Source organism: Hydra vulgaris, chromosome 06, assembly GCF_038396675.1.
Source record: "Hydra vulgaris chromosome 06, alternate assembly HydraT2T_AEP".
In the NCBI taxonomy this organism is placed as follows: Eukaryota; Metazoa; Cnidaria; class Hydrozoa; order Anthoathecata; family Hydridae; genus Hydra; species Hydra vulgaris.
In genome coordinates this window covers 58657501-58678446 of record NC_088925.1, presented here as the reverse complement: position 1 = coordinate 58678446, position 20946 = coordinate 58657501, and the positions used below count along the sequence as shown (strand labels likewise).

At 27.0% G+C, this 20946-nt stretch overlaps 1 protein-coding gene across 1 annotated transcript in view; it reads left to right on the top strand.

The window, feature by feature from the left end:
* Positions 1 to 20946, top strand: part of LOC105843119 (probable cyclin-dependent serine/threonine-protein kinase DDB_G0292550) — a 53522-nt gene that overhangs the window by 700 nt on the left and 31876 nt on the right. The gene's annotated exons all lie outside the window — the stretch shown is intronic.

Sequence of the window (20946 nt, the reverse complement as noted above, 5' to 3'; positions counted from 1 at the left end):
ATGATGTTGTTTAAAATATAAGCAACATAAGCAATTCAGAATGTGTATTGCTTGTGCTGAGAGAGTAATTATTTTTTGAAAATCTACTGCAAAAATCAAATCAAAAGGTAAGCAAAGAAAAAAAAGCACTACATAATTTTAATATATAAATTCTTAGTTTTTTTCCTTTCACTTAAAAAAAATACATGCTGAAACTTTTTAGTCCCTGTGTAATATGCTAGCTCTCCTTTTTAAAAAGTGTTTCACTCTCATAAAAGACACGCCAAGAAATAAACCCAAAGAATTTTTTGATTTAATTTTATGCAGATATTTTGCTTAATAAATCTATTAGTTTTTGTTAAAATTTTAACATATTTTCTTGTTGTGCCCAATTGAATATTTTCTTTAAAGTTAAATATCCATGGTTACACACTTGTAGCAATTATACAGGATTTTTTTTTGGCGACAATTTTATAAATGATTTACATGGTTAGAGCTGAAAGAAACTTAAAAAGAATGAGGGTCTTTTAACTTTAGAAATTAAGCGGATCCAACAAACTAAAAGCTGTGTAACTAACTTAATAGAAACTTTAGATATCATAACGAATGCTTTAGAAGCTGGTTATTCAATCGATATTGCTGTATCTGGATTTTGCCAAAGCCTTTGATAAAGTGCCACAATCACGTTTGATCAACAAATTAAAATCATATAATATTTTCGACAATGTTTTGAATTGTATTGAAGAGTTTTTAAGCAATAGAAAACAGAGATTTGTTCTTGGAGATTGTACATCAAAATGGTTACCAGTTGTCAGTGGCATGCCATAGGGATCAGTTTTAGGACCGTCACTGTTCCTAATATTTATTAACGATCTACCGGATCAGGTCAATAACAAGATAAAACTATATGCCGACAATGGTAAAATCATAAACATAAAGAATGCAAGTGACAATGATAAATTACAATTAGATATAGACAAAATCATGGCATGGTCCTCCACTTGGTTAACAAAATTGAATTACGAAAAATGTAAGGTTTTACATATGGGCAGAAATAGAGTGTATATCCAAATAGAGTGTATATAATGCATGATATTGACACTGGACACTCCCATACCATATCTAGTACAGAAGATGAAAGAGACCTAGGCATAGTAATACAATCAGATCTAAATGGCAAACTCAAGTTATAAAACAAACATTTAAATATTTTGATAACAATACAGTAAAAATTTTATATACAACTTTCGTTTGTCCACATCTGGAACTTGTTATTCAAGCTTGGTGTCCTTACTTAAGACAAGACATCAATAAAATTGAAAAAGTCCAAAGAAGAGCCACTAAGATAGCACCGGCATTGAAAAAGTTACCATAGGAAAAAAAAAATTAGAGGTCATGCAACTAACAACTCTAGAAGAGCGTGGAATATGTGGTGATTTAATCCTGCGATATAAAATTCAATATGGCTACGATAAAATCAATTGGGTTTCCCAGTACAATTACACCGAGTCACAAGAGGATCCTCGTCTGAGATAACACAAATTTAAATTGAAAAAGTTATTCTGCAAAAATGCTCATAGATACAATTTTTTTCACAAATCGTATAGTCCACACGTGGAATAATCTGCCGAATGATATAATAGAAGCTGAGTCAATAAATCTATTCAAAAATAAACTAGATAATTCAGAGATTTGCAAAAACTTTTTATTAAAACAATTAAAAACAATAAAATAACAGTAAACACCTATTTAGTCAAAAGCTGATACAGTGCAATATCTACTGTTATTGCATTCCATAACTGTTTTAAAAACAGTTGTCCCAGCTATTTTTTATTATTATTATTATTATAAATTTTTTTTCTTGCACCTTGGAATTGCTAAAACTTGTCTGGTTTGGGTATAATATTGTTTTTGAAATTAGGTATTATATCATTGAAAATTTTAAGTAATTTATTTACTACTAAATATGCTTACTTTATTTATTATTAAATATGTTTAATTTATTTACAACTAAATATGCTTACTGTCCTGTTTCAAGATTTTGTTTTGATGCTACCACAAAAAGATCCAGCGTTTATGACCTTCTTTTAACCACAATTAAATTGACGGTTTCTTATTAGAGTTTTACCATGGCTAAGTGCCTACCTAATTATAAGTGACCGGGTTGATATTTGACTGAGGGTGGAGCAAGGTTTGATAAAATATAGCTTGGGCCAGGTCTGGGGCCAGGTTTGTGACCGGGGCTGTATAAAGGTTTATACTTCCTTAAGTATATTTTTTTATTCAAAGTTCATGTTGTATTCTGTATATATATATATATATATATATATATATATATATATATATATATATATATATATATATATATATATATATATATATATATATATATATATATATATATATACATGCATATTTGAACATCATCATAATCATCATGATAATGATCATCATCGTCATAATCATTATCATCATCATCATAATAATCATTTAGCCTCCCTCTTTTATGCTGTTTCTCATGGTCATTGCTCAAATGAACCATCATAACTAAAACCAAAACTCATTCTTGCTTGGCTTTTTATTTTTTAAGTTGTATCCTTTTACTGTAATGCCTCTTCATGCACTAAAAACTTATGAATACAGTTTTTTTCTATTCACATAAAAAAAACCTTATACAGAAAAAAACACATACTGAAACTTTTTAGTCCCTGTGTAATATGGTAATAATTACATATAATAGATCTCTACCCGGAGATAATCCAGTGCAAAAAGGTTGTAGCTCTCCTTTTTAAAAAGTGTTTCACTCTCATAAAAGTGACGTCAAGAAATAAACCAAAACAATGTCGATTACCAGTAAGTTAGACAATAATAGTTATTGTCCTGTCTGCTAAAATACAGCATCAGTAACTGAAAATGTTCAATGTTTCGTATGCAAATCAAGGTTTCACGTTGTTTGCCCATCTATTTCAAAAGAAGATAAAGTAGCTAGCAAAACCACAGTTTCAAATTTTCTTCTCCCTTCAACTAAGAAAGACTTTCTGTTCTTTTGTGATGTCTGCCTAACCAACCTCGAAATAAGTGTATCTAAATCAGAAGCATTGAGGCTGAACACTCTAGAATGTAATATTACAGAAACCGAAACTGAGCTCAAGGAAATAAAACAACTGTTAAAAAATGCTCAGGTGATACTTTATCGAAAATAATAATTTATGGTTCGACAAAGAAAGGTTAAGTACAGTGAAAACTCCAACACCAGATTCTCTCTTAGTTATAGAAAAAATATCTAATGAAAAAGGTTAACAAAGATAACAGGTATAATCAAAAATATAGTCATGAATAATAATATTCAATTAAAAATTTCATATCATAATAAATCAGGTGATCTTGTTCTAGTATGTAACTATAAAGAATCTAAAGACCAATTACTGAATTCTCCCCAAGACACAAACAATCAAATAAAAATAAAATCGTATCAATTGAACATGCAAAAAATTATTATCAGTGGTTTACCTAAAGAATATAATGAAAATGAAGTCGTTAATATGCTGCACTCACAAAACAGTTTTATCTAAGAACTTAGCAAGGTGAACAACATCAAAGATCATTTTAAAATAGAAGCTATCAAACCGATAAAAAATAAACCATCAATGTTTCAAGTGTTTGCAAAAATAAGTAAAATATTACGAGAAGGTTTTAATGTTATAAAAAGGTTCAATGTTACAAGAAGGTTCATTGTTTTGACTGTCAAAGATTTGGACATTTTGAAAAGGAATGCAAGAGACAAGAACCGATATATGCTAAATGCAGCGTAAAATATCGAACTGATCAGTGCTCTTCAATGGATAAAATATGTGTTAACTGTTTTAAATGGACAAATGATAATTTTCACTGTGCATTTGATATTAAATATCTTTCACTTGAGAGAGAAAAAAATACCCTGAAAGAAACATCAAAAGGATGATAGAACCTATATAAATTATATATTATGCTCACTATGGAATGTTCGCTCTCTAACTAATAAACTTCCAGATGTAATGGAGCATATACTTGGATTCCAGACATAGTTTTCATTACCGAAACATGGATGGCTTCTGAAAACAATAATATAACAGCAATGATAAAAAATTATGGATATGTTTCTTGGCACAAAATAATAAAAAAATGAGAGAGATGAAGAAAAAGTTGGTGGGGTAGGAATTATGTTAAAACAATCAATTAAGCACAAACAACTACAAAATAAACAGTTTCACTCCTTTGAACATGTGTATGTTAAAATTACTGTAGCCAAAAGATCGCTAATTTTAGTTTGCATTTATAGACTAATATTTGTCTCTCTCATAACATTTCTGGATGAATTCATGGATTTACTTGACACAATAGTATCAGCAGGTTGCACATACATTATAGCGCAGGGCTCGAATTAAGCGTATCGCAAATCGCAATTGCTTTTCGCGCCTTCACGATTTGTTTTTTCTTTGAAAAAATATTTTCAAAGAAAAAACAAATCGCGAAGGTGCGAAAACCGTTGCTGAAAGTTAAATGTTTATCTAGCTACAGTAACAATATCTGATTTAGAACATAGTGCAAGTGAGGAAGAAAGTTTTATTTAAATCGTAAGCGTTTTGAATAGTTAGTCATATTTTGTTTCTTGAAAATAGTTTTAAAAGTAGAAACATTCTATTGCAAACATTAAACCAGTTTGCTAAAATTAAAATAAAAATTAAATTATAAAAATTAAAATTAATAAACTATTTTACTTTTGTTTAAAGAAATTTTTTTCTAAAAAAATATTTTAAGCATTTTTTTAAACTTAAGGAAATATAATTCGATTTATTAACCAAATTTTTTTGTTTCACTTGTTATTGCAAAATGATTTGAATTAAAAAATTGAATGAAAACATCAATTCAAAAACCATTTGAATGAAAAACTTAATTATACTTAAATTTTTAATAGTATGCTGGATCAAGAAACAATAAGTTATAAAAAATGTGGTATCAAATGTTTTTTTGCTTTGATCTTACTCATTTAGTCTATAGATTACAGACTCATATAGGCATGTTTTTGCGCAAATATAAAGTTTAAAGTTTTATTAGGATAAAGTTTTAATTTATTAATTAGAATAATTCTATTTATTTACTTTTTTTATTTTAAATGCGTTTTATGTTATTAAGGTTATAAACTGTATAAAACAAGTTGTTTTACATTAACACAAGCTGTGTTAAAACAACTTTGAAATTGTTTTGTTATTTTATAGCTTTTTACAATAACAATTTAACACTCTTTAAAAAAAACATGTGTTTTATCGTCAGCTTGAACATATTAAATAGTTTTGTATGACTAATTAAAGTAATTAAACTATTGTAATATTTGCGTTTTTACTCTTATTTTCTTACTTTTACTTTTTAAATATCATGTTAATTAAAAACAATTACTAAAAGTAATATTTTAATAGTATTAAAACTATTTAAAACTACGGTACAGAAGATACAGTTTTATACTAATGCAACCCCCCTCCATTACCGCAAAGCGGCACCAGGGATAAGATTGTGGGGGTGTTAGGGGCAAAAAATTTTTTTTCGTGATTAGATTTTTTTGCGTTCGAGCCCTGTAGCGGGTGATATAAACATACACTTAGATACTAAGAACTATAAAGCTTCAAAGAAATACCAGATGTACTAAATCTAACACAAAAAACCAACTCATAAAATTGGACACACACTAGATGTAGTAATTTACAAGTCAGATGAAATATCAGTAATTATGCTCGCTGTAACAGACTTAGATTTGAGTGATCATTTTCTCATCGATTTTAAAGTAGAACAAAAAATAGAAAAAAAAAATTATACCAAACTATCACATACGGAAATTTTAAACAGTGGACATACAGTCCTTCAACAATGAAATATAAAGAAATAAACCAGAAGTATCACCAGCTGAAAATATGAAAGATAACATAACTATATAACCAAATAATGAGAATGTGCAGAAACATGCCCCTTTAAAAATAAAAAGAGTAAAAATAGTTAAAACAGCTCTTTGGTTGGATGGAGAATATATGCAACTTAGGTGAAAATGAAGAAAAGCAGGAAAATTGTTTAGGAGAACAAAAAATGAAAGCGACAAAAAAGAATATAGGCGCCTCCGGAAAAATACAACATTTGCTTATATAAAAAAAAAGAACATATTTCTCTAACCTATTAAATAAAAACACTACAAGTAAAAATCTATTCTCATTGGCAAACAAGCTACTAGATAAAACTTAAGAATATGTACTACCAACAGCCTATTCAGACGAAGAACTAGCTAACAACTTAAATAATTATTTTACTGAAAAAATCAAAAAACTATCTGGTCTTCAAATATCCCAAACAAGGAAAACACATCAGATTATAATGGTCAGTTTCTAAAAAATTTTGATCCAACGACATATGAAGAAATTTACAAAATCACCATGTCATTTGGAGTAAAATGTTCTCCTGATGATCCGATTCCAGCATATTTACTATGGAATAATTTACAAATATTTATACATATATTGGTTGAAATAGTAAACCTATCGCTAGAATCAAGCAGCATGGATTGTCTAAAAAGTGCTACATTACTTCCAATAATAAAGAAGTTAGACTCTGCCACAGATACTGAAGACTTCAAAAATTATAGATCAGTTTCTAATTTAGTATTCATTAGCAAGCAAATAGAATGAGTAGTTTCCAACTGTCTCGATTCCCACATGACAACAAACAATCTTCATATAGAACATCAATATGGATTCAAAAAACATTGCTCAACTAAAACACTTTTACTGAAGCTTCCCAATGATATATTTGAACTCTTTGGTAAACATATACCTTTAGTTCTAATGTTACTTGATCTAAGTGCTGCCTTCGACACTATTGGTCAGCAAAAACTACTTGAACTATTAACCAGTGAAATAGGTATAATTGACTCAGCTCACAAGTGGTTCGAATCATTTTTAGTTAACCGTACACAAAAAGTTAAAACTGGTAGCTCATATTCCACGAACCAAAATGTAAAATATGGAGCACCACAAGGTGCAGTCCTGGGTCCAAGTAAAAAGAAAACTCTAAAAGTATTCCTTCCTTCATCTCAATATAATGTACTAGTCTTAGATGGACCAAAATGTCTTGAATACATATCTAAATAGATGAGTGAATCATTTTTATGTATTAACCAATCGAAAACAAAAATATTAATTATGGCACCACCTAGCATTCAAAAAGATATTATTGTTAAAGATACTTTTATTAACAAGGAATGCATTAAATTTGTTGACTCAGCAAAAAGTTTAGGGCTGAAACTTTACTGTGAGTTATCTTTAAAAACACAAATAAATAAGATTTCTTTTAATAATGCACAAATCTATTATTTTGGAAGCACCAAGGTCATTATGCAATTTAATTCACTACTCAATGTCAGAAAGAACACTAAAATTAAAAGAAACAAAATGCAGCAATCATTTTGGTAATTGAGCATTATCTCACTATGGTCCTAAACTTTGGAATATACTTCCAAATATCATCTGTGGCGAAAAAAACACAGCTATTTATAAGAAAAAACTAAAATCTTGTTTAATGATGAATGGTGAACTATTCAACCAGAAAACTCTTGAATGTTAAATTAAAATCTCTTGAACATTAATATGAAAAATTTTACTAATATGATAATTTGTTGCACAGCTTTGCAAGTGTTTTGCCAACTTTATCTAATATTCTGGCAAAACACAATAGCTCTTACTCATTTTCATGTTTTCCTTTTTTATACAACCTACAAAATTTTAAGTCTACCGTTTCCTAGCTTTTCAAGCTATCTTCTATTTTAAAGTAACTCATAACCTAATTGTGGTTGTTTGCAATCTTGTTGGAAGCAAGTTAGAGATATAAAAGTATATAAATATATGCGATTATTTAATAAATAGTATATGTAAGTATAAAATTATAATATATAAAGTATTATAAGATTTTTTCTAGCCCCAGCTATCAACCCCTGCTAAATTTTATAATTTTGCCCGAGCTGGGTTTCCAAAAAGTCTCATTTTCAGTTTATTAAATTTATATTATTTTAAACTTTAATTAACTATGGGTAAATATTTTAAACTATATTTGTCCCTGCTTCTTAAAACTATAGATATTTGCTCATAAATTAATCAAGAAAAGTCAGCAATTCTTGGTTTTGTTGTTGTTGTTTATTTATTTTTTATTTTTGTCTATTGAAACCACCAATCATGTGCTGGTTTTGTTTCATAATTGACTCTTACTAATGACCAAAGCCAGCATTGAATGCTTTGCTGTGTTATCTGGAGTACTAGTAAAACCAGTACAATAGTTTCCTTCATTAGATCTAAAACAAAAGTTGAACTATATATGGTTTATATCTTTATATAAATAAGTTTGTGTCATACCATTATAGAATCATTAGAACCACACCATTCTGAGTAAGTCAGCATGAAAAATTATAAAACTGCTTTTTCAATGATGTTTGGATTTTGCCAGAAAGTATGACCAGTTGTTAGTTGCCATCCTAACATAGACCTCAAAGACAGTCAGAGGGGTGTCTAAATGTAACACCTATTTGCACCTCTATTAAATTGTATAAATAAGTTTATAAATAATAAACAATATATTTTATTTAACACCAAATATTAAAAATAATTTTATCAATCTAATCAAATATGTTTATATTAAAAAAATGCACACACAAAAAAGAAGCAAATATTGTAAAATAATTTTATGTTTATCAATAATTTTATACTAAAAGTAGTTTTATACTAAACATACTGCAGCTTTATCATTGGCTCATTTGTAACTGAACTTCTTAGTTGTGCGTATTTTGATTTTGTTTTGATTTTTAAAACTGACGTTTATTTAACAGTGCAAGTAACTGATGTTAAATGGTATTTAGTTAAGAACCTGTATATAATAATAGACAGCAATTATATTAGTATTTACATACAATCAACTTTAGAATTAAAAAACAAAAAAATGCTAAATCTAGTAAATGTATTAAGATTCAAAACACAAAACAGAAAAATTGTACAACCAAGGTTAGTAACAGAGCTCAAACATATTGACCTCCAACTTGACGACTTCTTTGTTGGAGATTTTGAACTTTTTAATATTAAATTCCTGTCCTTGTTATGAAATTTTATTGCATAACTAAAACACATAACGCCAATAAATGTAACTTTAACACAGCAACAAGTTAAATTGTGTCATTAGTGTGTTTTAAAGTAACGCTTTGTAATTAAATTAAAATTTAAACCGCTTTAAAAATCATTTAAACTAATATAACAAAAATTACTAATGAAATCTAAATTTGATATTTGAAAGACATAATATTTTTTTATTATTTCTTAAAACAATCTTATACTTAATGCTTTTGTTTGTTTATCATAATTTATTTTATTTTTTACTTTTTTAATGTGATATTTTAAATAAAGATTATAAACAATTTATAGATGGATTTTATTAGTTAACAATAATATATTCGTAACCATAATTTATGTGAATTTATGTTCATAAATGAATTACATCAAAAGAACTTTACACCATATTGAATTAATAAGAAACAAAAAATTTAAATACATTCGTAAAAAGAATTCTCTAAAACAAAACTTTAATACTTTTCCTTTTTTATAAGAAAAAAAATGTTTTTTATTCACTTTTGCATTTAATCTATGATAAAAAGACATGTTTTATTCAATAAATTAGTTCACAATTAATTTGTAATAGTTAAGTTTTAATTAAATATTTGAAAAATATTTAATTAAAAATTTTTTTTCATAAAATAAACTGTTTCTTTAAAAAGTTCACAGTAGCGGTTAAATGCTTTTTTTTTACAACGAATACTATCTGAATAAATGTCACATAAACATGATATATAAAGATAGTTAAACATTTCAAAATAAAATTTTTTAATGTAAAGCTGCGTAACGCTTCTTAACAATGCCTGCTTGAAGAAAAAGAATTGTGTTAACTGATTCCATTTATCAAAACAGCAAATGTCAATGAGTTTTTATGTCAAAGAGTTTACGTATAATTATAGATAAAAGGGAGCCTATCAAAATCAAGTTGTTAAAATTTCCATTGATGGAGGTTGGGTAAGTCTAAAGGTTATTTGATTTTTAAATGTGGCATTTTTGTTTCTAATTAAAAATTTAATTTAGCAAGTGTAATCAAAATGTTTAAATAAATAAGCTCTGTTAGGATAAAATAAACTTTACTTGTGTATGGCAGATATCAAACTATCAATTTATGTAAGGTATGTCTTGAAAACCTGAAAAGATCCTTGAATTAGATAGAGCCTGGAAAAGTCCTGGAAAAATACTTTTAGCTATAGTTCTTGGAAATCCCTTTTTTTTTTGACTTCAATATTTTGTTTTTGTTTTAGTTATTGGCTCGCCACAGGGTGGCGTAATAGTTTTAGTTGCCAAAAAATGTTAAAAAAATGGATGAAGTACTATAGCTTGTTTCAACTCCAAAGACTCATTTCCAATGTTGCAACCATTGGTTGAAGTATTCAGGCTTCTGGACCTTGTTACTTTTAACAGCGGCAGTGAAATTACACATCATTTTAACATGTAGGTTTTTGCAAAGATAATTGCAATGGATGTGTTTTTTATTGAACAATTAAGATAAGTTGTTCAAAAAAAGAAGTATTTAGTTTCAATAAAAAATATTTATTCACATTTTAATAAACAGTTATGTTTCCTAAAATTAATGTTCTTCATTTTAATTTGGCTTTGATTTCTTTTTATCACAGAAAAAAAAATTCTGAACATTAGCAGTTTTTTGAAAAACGAAGTACAACAGTTGCTTGTCCACTCTTGGATGGATTCCAGGAACGGTTACCTGTCTAACCAAATCTTGGATTTATACAGAGATCAAAATACCTGTCTAACTAAATCTTGGATTTATATAGAGATCAAAATAGGTCCATAGACCTATTTTGATCTCTGTATAAATCCAAATAAAAATTTAAAAAGCAGTTTTATAATTTTTTCATACTTTCCCTGAATGGATTGATTCTACTATTCTAATTCTAAAAAGATATGGAACAACCTTAACTAATGGAACAAACCTATTTCATTTCATTAAACTAAAATCTGGTTAAGCATGATTGTGCTGTGCTGAAATTTTTTTAAATTTATTTTTGTTATTTAAAATTCTTTATTAAATCTTTACTGCTGTTTATTTTAAGTTAGGAAAGTTACAAAAATCTTTCATAATATATATTTATTAATAAATTTTGTAGAGTTGAAAGCCAGTTTGAACATGCTTTAAAATAGCATAGCACTTGAAAGCATACAGAATGTTAGAAACCAAAATTAACATACTTTTTAACTAATTTAGCCTTCTGAACGTCTGTTTTCATCAAAATCTTATCTTAAAACTTCATATAGGTTTAACGCAGTTAAGAGCAATTTGTTAGTGGTCAGTTTAAGTGGTAATAAGATTGAGTCACTTACAATTGGATATCCACATTCTTAAAATAAGCTGATAACGTCCTTTATTAATGTCATTAAAAAATACTTTTGGTAAAGTAAATTTGGTGGTTAAGTACATCGAAAATAACAAAATAAAAAAAATAAAAATGATTATTGCAATGAAAAGTATCATTCACGTTTTATTTGGATAAAAAATAAAAAAAAAGGAATACGATATTTACATGAGTTTTTATATGTTTTTAAAATTTACAAATAAGGAAGTTTAGTTTACAAATACAAAATCAAAGAAGTTTTGATAGCATTTGCTATATCCACCATTTAAATATGATATAAATTCAGATAAAATTAAAGTTAAGGAAAATTTTTATTTCAATTTTACTTATAAAATATTGCTAAATATTGTTTAAAAAATAATTTACCAAAATGTAAGATCCTTGTAAACATCTTCTAAGAGTACATTAAACTATTTTTAAATATACGTCAAAATTTTTTTTATAAGGCAAGTGAAAACATAATGATACATTTTTCAATAAATGGACTGAGAAACTTAAAATAATCTTGAGTAAAATAAATTAATACAGTTTTTATTCTTGCAATAAGTTATATTTTCTATTTTTTATACTCAGTAACTGGATGTGAATTAGACTTTATAAAGTCTAATTCACATCAAGTTATGCATTAAGCACATCAAGTTATGCATTAAGCATTTTTTCAGTAACTTCACTTATTATATTTTAATAATATAAATTAATATAAGGTTATTCACTAACTTTTTAAAAATCAAAAATTCATTGTTAGTTGCAAAACCTCAATTACAAATTTAAGAAATAATAATTAAAAAAAAATTAAATACATTTTAATACTGGAATTAAAATATTCTGATATATAAATAAACCTGAATTAAAATATTCATTATACGAGTGTCAAGAAAAGAAATAAATCGATTTATTAAATTTTTAAAAAAATCTAAAAATTTAATTTAGTTATTTAATATTAAAAAGATACATTTTATAATGTATTTACATAAAAAAATTAGTTTTTCAATTGAAGTCGGTAATTTATTAAAAGCGGTAGTTGAATAAATTTTATGACCTTAAAAAAATAATAACAAAGAGAACTTTATAAAGTCTAATTCACATCAAGTTATACATTAAGCATTTTTTATTTAAAACAAGGCCTGTTACGGTAGTGAAAGTTTAGAGCAATTTATAATTCACTATGGTAGAGTAAAAAACATCAACAAATTTTGAGCCTTATAGTCTTTCACAGGAAGACATGCGCACGTCATTATATGACCAGGCAAGTATGTCTTTTTTATTGTAAAGATTATTAAAAAATAAAAAATTATTTTGTTATTAAAAATGATAACTTTCTACGACAATGAAAGTCTCTTTAACAAATTTTATTAGAAGAATAATTAAACTTTAGTACATTTTAAAAGATAAACAAAATTTTGTTAAAAAAAAAAGACAAATGTTTTAGAAAGCCGTTACAATTAAATAAGCTTTATCTTTAATGCTTTTATATTATCGAAGCACTTTTTAATGAAGTAACAAAACACTTCTAATGAATTTTTATAACAAGTATTAATAAACTGTTTTTTTTTTTTATTTATATAGTTATGTATTTTTTATGATAAATGTTCATCTTTTGAAACAAATAAAAAAAATAGTAATAAAAAAACAAAGTTCAAATGTTAAAACAAATAGTGAAATGGTTTTTTAGTGTGTAATTATTTACTTGTTTACATTTACATGAAAGCTGATATTTTTAAGTTAGTAAAAAAAATGCTATAATTTAAATCAAGTGTGAGTATATTTTAAACAATCATTAAAATTAGATTGTTCTTTGCTTATTAATGTTTAATAATGTTCTAAACATTAATAAAGATTAAAAATTATTCCGAATGTAATTAAAAACAAGATTTAAATAAACTTTTTTTTTAAATAAGTTTAAGTAAGTTTTCTAGCGCATTTTTAAATATTGAAAGCTTGTCAAAAGCTGTGGTCAGGTCATCATAACAAAGTATTTTTTGCGTGGTCACATAATTGTGTGCAATCGCATGTCTTCCTGTGAAACACTGCATTATACATTCAAATGAAAGTATAAGTTTGAAGGTTTTAAAATCTTCTAAAATTGCCTGAGACTAAACACTGAGAATGGAATTCTGTTTTAATACACATATCTAAAAAAAAAAAAAAAATCACCAAGTCAATAATTTAATTAAGTTAAGAAACAGTTTCACCCCTCAAGAGTTATGGAAGGTGAAGTCAGTTGTTAGTCCAGTTGTTAGTAAAGATCTTGGCCTTGAAACTGTTGGCCTTGGTCTTCACCTTTTGTTCGAGAGTTCAGAACTTTCTTTTGTTTTTGCATTTTAAAAACTTTACTACGATTGATTTTATTTACAAGAGTTGTTTTTGTTTACTTGAAAGCTTTAGATCTTAATTTTGTGTTTTATGTCAGTTTGAATTGCCATTTTACTAGTTATTTTAAAGCAATGATATGATTGGTTAATGATATTTTATTACATCTGTTAAGTCACATGAAATATCTTAACTTTTTTTTTATAAGTTATAAACATTTCAAAATATTAAAAAAATTTTAACACATGATTTTTTCTTAAAATTAAAAACAGATTTTAAAGGTTTTTTGAATTAAAATAGTTTTTATTATATTTAAATTACAATTTATTATAAAGTATTTTATTTGTTTATACTGTTTTTATTTAATTTATCTAAATCTGTTTAAAAATTTTTTTAGTAGTGTATATTTAATATAATATTGTTTTTAAATAATTTTAATTAAATTTCCATTTTTGAATCAATAAGCAATAGTTTAATTTGATAGTTCGGTCATGCGAACACCAGAAATCACTTTGATATCAATTACAAATAGTGTCTCAAATTCAAAAACCCAAGGTTAGCGCGGATCCTGATAATGCCTACCTAGTTGACTCAAGAACGCCACTAATATGGAAAGATAGCGTACACATCAAGGTACCTTGTGATGCAAATCTTTTAATTTTGTCTGCAGAAAAAAATTTAATTTGAATGTTCGAATTGAGTAAAATTTTGACTTCATATTGCGCTAATAAAAACACTTGTAGAATATGAACCACTCTATATAATTTGATAAAAATTGTGCAAATGTAGCCTACAGCCACACCAAACTCTTGACAAAATTTCAGTCTAATTGGTTAACTGGTTTAGGATTTATGGCAGTTTTAGTTTAAATTTTGTCGTTTTTCTTTAATCCGTTATTTGATAGGCCCGTATTTAATTGTACATTTACAAGGGCTATAGTGGTCAATTTTGGAGCGCTTGATGGTGGCTGAGCGCTACTTTGACCTAAAACCAAAACATACATATTTTATAGTTACAATAAACTTTGTTTAGTAAGGTTGTGTAAAATTTTGAAATTATTAGTTTTTAAAGAAATTAGACACTTTTAAAGAAGTTAGAAACTTGTCAATATATATTCCTGAAAACTATCTAGTGTTATTTCAAGACTTTATTTCAATATATATGTAAAAAAATTTTAAGTTTAAATATTTACCAGGGGTAACTGTAAGTGGAGGCCCGCCGGATGCTTTAGCAAGTAGAATGGTTTCTTCTGGAGATAATACTTTATTTGAAATAACTCGAGATGCAATTTGTTCGGCTGCTTTGACATCTTTTGCTGCTAAAGATTGAAGGTTTTCCCTGAACATTATTTGAGAGCATTAGTAGGGCAAACCTTTTCCTAAAAGGCTGAGGCATATACTGCAACTCACATTTGGTTTTTTCTCAATAGTGTTTGCTTTCCAAGAGGATGTTTTTCTTGCAGCTTTGAACGACCAATTCAGCATATTAGGCAACAACACATTGTGCTTCCTATTTCAGGTCTCACTTGTATTGACTTAAAATCAAACAAAGCAGGGAGTTCAACTTCTTTCCCCTCTTGTTTCCTGCGCAAAGTAGTTCTACACGATTCACAGCATCCTTTTGGTACCCGAGTATCACTGATATTGATTTTTGTCTTGTACAGTTGGCATATTCGATCTGCTTGGAAAGTAGTAAGCTGTCTTGAACATTTTTTCAGACAGAGCAAGCACACAAACTTTCGATTTTCATCATGAATCTTTGCTTGATTTGGCATTGTGGCAATTCACTAAATCTGACTTCACTAAATCAAACTCTGCCTTTTAAAAAATTTAACCTAAATTTATATTTGATAACAATCCACTTAACATAGTAACACATATTATACAATTATATAATACATATTACTGACAAAATTTGAACTAAAACTGCCATAAATCCTAAACCAGTCAACCAATTAGACTGAAATTTTTTCAAGAGTTTGGTGTGGCTATAGGCTATATTTGTACCAATTTTAATCAAATTATATAGTGGTTCATATTCTACAAGTGTTTTTATTAGCGCACTATGAAGTCAAAATTTTACTCAATTTGAACATTCAAATTAAATTTTTTTTCCGCAGACAAAATTAAAAGATTTCAAAATTTGCATCACAAGGTACCTTGATGTGTACGCTATCTTTCCGTATAAGTGGCGTTCTTGTGTCGACTAGGTAGGCATTATCAGGATCCGTGCTAACTGTGAACCCTTTACCTATAAAATAATATGCTTTTTTGCAAATAATAGTAAAAATCATGTTAACAAACAAAAATGAATCAATCACTAGAATTTGATCAAAATGATTTTTTATTAAAAAAAACTGTACACAATCAAACAATATTCAAAAATTTGAAATCTATATTTGACAAGTATTTCTGTGTCCTTGCTACTTCAGCTCCTGTTGAGTGTATCTTTTGTCAGAGTGGATAGTGATTGTAGTGTGCTCTCAGCCCGTATATCTGATTCGTTGCTTGAAACTTTGATGTTTCCTAAATGTTATAAAGAGTTATAGGCTATATGATGATATTTAATGATTATGTTAATATTACCCACTAATAACATAAGGGGTGGATCTATTATTTATTTCTCCTTTGGCAATTTTTTTTTGAAAAAATAACCACCCCCCTAGCTCCATAACCCAATTCCTCCCAGACACTAATACTCTCAGATACCAAATAAACACTATCCCTCCTCCGTTAATTATTTGTAAACTCCCTTTCCCCTCTCCACTCAGATTCATTTTTTAAAAAAGTTTTCATTTCCCTTTGTTTAAGTTTTCACTTCATCTACGTTGCACCAGGTGTGGGGGGCTACCAATGCAACGCAAGGCTCCCTCTATGGAACCACCCTATTTGCATGATTTGAAATGATTTTTTTTTGTAGCCATTGAGACTTGGTTATAGCATCCCTTTATAAAAATATCGTTCACATATGACCAAAGATATTTTTCTCAAAAATTATTTCAGTCAAATAATAGATTTAATGGAACTTTAATTAATCTGCTTAAAAGAAACTAATTAGTTTTTTAAACTATTCATTAAGTTGCAAAATGAAAAGAAAACCAAGAGCTTTATAATTAAAAACAATTTTTTTAATTAATTAAACAATAAATATAACATATATATATATATATATATATATATATATATATATATATATATATATATATATATATATATATATATATATATATATATATATATATATACATATATACATATATATACATATATATATATATATATATATATATATATATATACATATATATACATATATATACACATATATATATATATATATATGTATATATATATACATATATTATATATATATATATACATATATTATTTATATATATATATACTGTTACGAGATTTCGCTGCGTAACGAAAACGCGTAACGCATTTCTAAGTAATTCAACTCAGCAAATATATTTTGTATTGTTAAAAGTTATACTGCGTCACTAGCGTCTTTTCAATTACCGCATTGTAATTAAAGTTTTTTTAAATTTTATTAACGCGTTAAACGCGAAAATCATTCAAACAGTTTTTTTTTTCCCACTATAACAAAAGTTTCAAATAAAATCTAAGTTCCTAATTGAAAAATCATTTTAATTATTTTTTTCAAATATGAACTAAATTTTATTTAAAAAAAAATATTTTTTCATAAAACGTAAAATAATATTTGTTTATTTTCTTATAATTTTACAGTTGATTTTATTAACTGTTAATAAATTTTTTCTTATTTATTTTGTGAACTCTTTTTAATAATGTTTTTAAACAATAAAGAGTTTTTTTAAATTATTTATCAGTTACCGATAACATAATTTAATTTCATAAATTAAACGAACATTGTTAAAACTTTACGTTATTGAATTAACAATAAACAAAATATCTTATTGATAAATTTATATCAAAATAAATTGTGCATTTTTTAAACTATTATGACAAAAAATAATTTTTATATTTAAAAGGAATTTATATATTTAATTCCTTAAGATAAAACTTAAAACACTTTATTTTTTTTAACTAATTTTTAACAACAACAAAAAATTATAAACAAACTATTTCTTTAACAAAAAATCTATTAGTTTACAATTGTGGTTAAATGCTTTTACTTACGACTTTTTTTCTTCTGAATAAACATCACGTTAACGACATTAAAAGATAATTTAAATATTCTTAAAGATAAAAGTTTTTGCGTAGCGCAAAACTACTGAATGCGTAGGCAAATCGCCTTTTCGCAGGCAAAATGCGGGCTGCATAGCGCTTCTTAACAAGGCCTGATATATATATATATATATATATATATATATATATATATATATATATATATATATATATATATATATATATATATATATATATATATATATTAAGTATTAACAAGTTAAGTTTATACAAACTCTGAATCACTGAAGCGTTCATGTTCTCACGAAAGGTTTAACTTACGATTGCCATTTCTTTGCACTAATTTTTTAATAACTTCTTGAGTATCTGAAACTATGTCTCTATGTGTATACATCAATGCTAAACCATTCAAATGATCTCCAGACATAGTTGATCTTGACCAGGTTTTCAATCTGCGAAAATTTGAAATAGATCTTTCACAAGAACATGTTGTCACAGGTGAAGTTGTTAATAACTGCAAACAAAAAAAAATATTGGAAAAAGTTTTTATACATGAAATTGACTTTAGAGTATCAGACACATTGTTTGGAATGGGATAATTAGTGGTAGTCCAGTATATCTCCCAAAGACCACACTCTGCTTCTAAAGCTAATGGATTTGGCAAATCTTCTGAAAAAATGTTAAAGCTCTCCCTCTAATTATTTTTTTCTGATGGACCATTTAGCAAAGAAATTATTTTATCAGGGATAATACTCAAGCTGTGGAACAAAGTTAAATTGTCATTACCAAACCTATCAGAAAGAGCTAAATCTAAGTGATCAACTACAGGGATGGTTAAAACGTGTTTAAAATATTCTGATGTATTCTCTGCTGGATGATTATCATTATGAATTTGCCTCCCAACAGTTCTTCTTCGACATTCATCAACCCCAATTTGTTCAGCAATAACTTTGGCATCAAGATAACACTTATCATAAAAACTATCAATTTTGTTTTTAATAGCCTTAATTCTATTAGTCAAACAGAAAATAAGATCTATACAGGTTTGAATATCTAAACTGCTAGATTGTAACATCTTAGTAACTACATGTGTTTCATCAAAAACAGCTCTAGTCACAACCAAAGAAACAATAAATTCAAAGGTAGTAATCAATTTAAATAAAGAAGTAGCTGTTTGGGAATCTGCCGCAAACTTATTTCTGTCATTGCTTATAGCTTCAAGGGAATAAACTATTGGAACATTCGTGCAGCAACTCCCTTTTTTGTTCCAGCTACAGCTCCAGCACGGTCATAATCTTGGCCTCGACAATTAGTAATATCTAAACCTAGGGAAGCAATGGTGTCTAAAATATTAATAGATAAACTTTCCCCATTTAAACCAATGTTGTTGCGTATGAATTTAACAAAGTCTTCAACCATGTTATTACCACTGTCAACATAACGCAACACTAAAGACATTTGTGATTTGTTTGAAACATCAATGGCTTCATCTGATAAAATAGAAACAAATTTGGCAGTCTTTATATTAGAAACAATTTTATCAGAAATTATCTCACCACAACAGAATATTATTTCATTCTGCATAGTTTTTGAAAGATATAATGCATTTTTCTTGTGGTTTTTTAGATGATTTTCTAATTCAGTATCCCCGCCTCTAACATGATAATTAAGAATCTCCATGAAGTTTCCAACATTACAAGAGGTACTATATTACCAAACTTCTGAGTGATACTGAGAGTCATCATTATGACCTCTTAGAGCAAGTCCTTGACAGCCACACAAAATAATAGTATCAATTATCGGCCCAAGTTTTTTTTATTTTCAGATATCTCTGCAAGGGTGTTTTGATCTATGATATCATAAATAGGTTTTGTATCACTAGCAGCTTGCCTTATAACATCATTTAAAAGACTCTGTGTTTGATAATGCAAACCATTTATGTTCGGATCACAATGGCGTTTTAAGGCTGGGAAAGCATCATTAAATTTTTTCAGTGGCTCTTTAAACAAAACTGAAACCTTGTAGTTCTTTGTTGGAAAATCATCTCCAAATATTACACATGTTAAGCAAAATCCACCATTTAATTTTTTAGACTAACAAAGCCAAGAAAATGTCTCTAGCCATTTCATTGAAAACTTTCTATTGTTTTTGTCTTGTGGAAAATTGAAAGAATTATCTGGGAAAAACACATTCTTTACTAAAAGAATAATTTTTTGACGAAACAACATTTTGTTACATTGTAACTCTCTTCGTTGTTCTCGAAAATTTGCAACATCAAACTCGTCAAAAGATTTATTAACAAAGTCAATTGAGCTTTGTTAATAAATCTTTATCTTTGGCAGACAAATCTAATTCAGATGTTGTCTGATCAAGTCCAAATTCAGAATAAAGACAAAAAATTTGTGAATTGACAACAGATGAAAGACTTGAGTTACACATAAAAGATGACCATTGATTTTCAAAGCAATTAATAATTGCTTCGGACCGAACACATTCTTCATTTTTAGTGAGATCTTGATCAACAACAGTTTTAGACAACGTCATCTTTAAAATGTTATCATAAGAAAAAAAATCATGTTTATCACTGTTAATTATATCATTAAATATTGGGTGTTTCAAATAAAAATCAGCATTAACAAACAATTCCATTGAGGTGAGAACCAATTCCATTGAGGTGAGAATTCCAGGTGAGAACCCTTAAAATATCAACTAATGAATTATTTCCTGCAATAACTAATGATATATGTATATATATATATATATATATATATATATATATATATATATATATATATATATATATATATATGTATGTATATCAAGAAATCCGTAATAATAAAGTCACAAAGTAGCTTTTGCAGTTGATTTATAGTTCACGTTGAAACATTATTTTATAATCTGTAAAATTAACTTGTGCTTTGCTAGCAAAATATAAACAACATGCTATGCATATTAAAACCTCTAATTAAA